Source organism: Microtus ochrogaster, linkage group LG4 (assembly GCF_000317375.1).
Source record: "Microtus ochrogaster isolate Prairie Vole_2 linkage group LG4, MicOch1.0, whole genome shotgun sequence".
Taxonomy (NCBI): domain Eukaryota; kingdom Metazoa; phylum Chordata; class Mammalia; order Rodentia; family Cricetidae; genus Microtus; species Microtus ochrogaster.
This window is the reverse complement of record NC_022030.1, coordinates 19,973,552-19,975,479: the sequence shown is the minus strand read 5'-3', so window position 1 is coordinate 19,975,479 and position 1,928 is coordinate 19,973,552.

Here is a 1,928-nt window from a genome sequence, read left to right as displayed (position 1 = left end):
CCTGCCTCTGCCTCCCGAGTGCTGGGATTAAAGGCGTGCGCCACCACCGCCCGGCCATATTTTTGTTATTTATTCATTTTGTTTGATATTTGAGGCAGGGTGCTGATATGTATCTCACACCAGCCTCTTTTTTTGCTTTGTGGGTTTTTGTTGTTTATTTTTTCAAGACAGGGTTTCTCTGTGTAGACTTGGCTGTCCTGGAACTCGCTCTCTAGACTAAGGCTGGCCTCTAACACAGAGAGCTACCTTTCTCTGCTTTCTAAATGATGAGATTAAAGGTGTGCTTCACAGAGTCAGGCATTGTTTATAGGGATTTAATTTTTTATACGGTCTTTCTGTGTAGACCAGACTGGCCTCATATTTACAATCCTCATACCTCTGCTTCCCAAATGTTAGGTTTACAAGCGTGTACCACCTCACCTACTTCTTCGGCTGTTTAATTTTAATGAAAACTTCCAGAACCTATCTCCAAAGCATGGACTGGGTATTTGCATCCCACAAGGTAGGGGAAAAAAATCGATTCCACATGCCTGCCACAGAAGCAAGCATTTTAATTCTAGCCATTCTGATTGGACAGCCAAACTTCTTCCTGGTGTTAAGCAGCTAGGCGTGCCTGCCCTGGCCTGTCAGCCTCTCCATGCAGGAATCTAGGTGGCAAGGATGCTGTGGGCCTTTAAGAGTGAGTGTATGCACGTGCCAGTACACAAGACAACCAGCTGGTGCTGAGTGTGGTGTCATATACCTTCAGCCCCAGTTTTCCAGAGGTGGTAGATGGACGATCTGAGTTTGAGGCTAGCCTGAAAGCTGTTCTCTGACCTTCACAGATGCTATAAAACACACATACACACACCATTGATAAATAATATGAAACCTCTAAAATAACCAAGTGCCTGGGTGTGGCTCATGTGGTAGACTACTTGGCTACCAAAGCTGAGTTTGATCCAAGCCCCACATAAATCAGGTATAGGGCACACATCTGTAAGTATTCATGAACTGGAGACAAGAAGATCAAATGTTCTAGGTCAGCTGGGTGGTGGTGGTGCACGCCTTTAATATTATCCCAGCACTCTGGAGGCAGAGACAGGTGGACCTCTGTGAGTTTGAGGCCAGCCTGGTTTACAGAGTGAGTTCCAGGACAGGCTCCAAAGCTACAGAGAAACCCTATCTTGAAAAGAAAAGAAAGGAAAAAAAAATTGAGGTCACACTCTCCTAGGCTGCAAAGTGGGGGCAGTGCATGATTTTAATTCTGCACTCGGGGACAGAAGCAGGCAAATCTCTGTGTGAGTTTGAGGCCAGCCTGGTCTACAGAGCAAGTTCCAGGACAGCTAGGACTGTTATATAGAGAAACCTTGTCTCGGAAATTCAAAAAATAAATAATAAAGTAAAACTGGCCATTTTCTAGTGGCGCACACCTGTAATCTCAGCAATTGGGAGGCAGAGGCAGGAGGATCAAGAGGTCAAGGTTATCATTGGAGCCCTGTGCACAGCGACCTCTGGTGAGCTCAGGACAGAATGGTCCTGGGAGGGGTTGCATGAGCCAAGACCGCCCTTTGAACACCCACAGATTCTGTTTTGTTTATCCAGTGCCAGGGAGGAACACCTGCTTAGACAGACAGACACAGCACAAAAAGGGGAGGAGTCTCCGTGAAGTCCTGCAGCAGGCATTATAAACAGGTTTGTGCTAATATCTTCCTGGCCTCCCAGTGCCACTTGCTCTGGGAACTCAAGAGGCAAAAGAAGTAACCACTGGCGGGCTGTAGAGGTTGCTCAGAGGTTAAGAGCACTGAGTGCTCTTCTAGAGAACCCAGGTTCAATTCCCAGCACCCACATGGCCACTCATAACTGTCTGTAACTCCAGTTCTAAGGGACCCGACACTCTCACACAGACAGATATACAAGCAGAGCACTGATGAACATAAAAATAAATC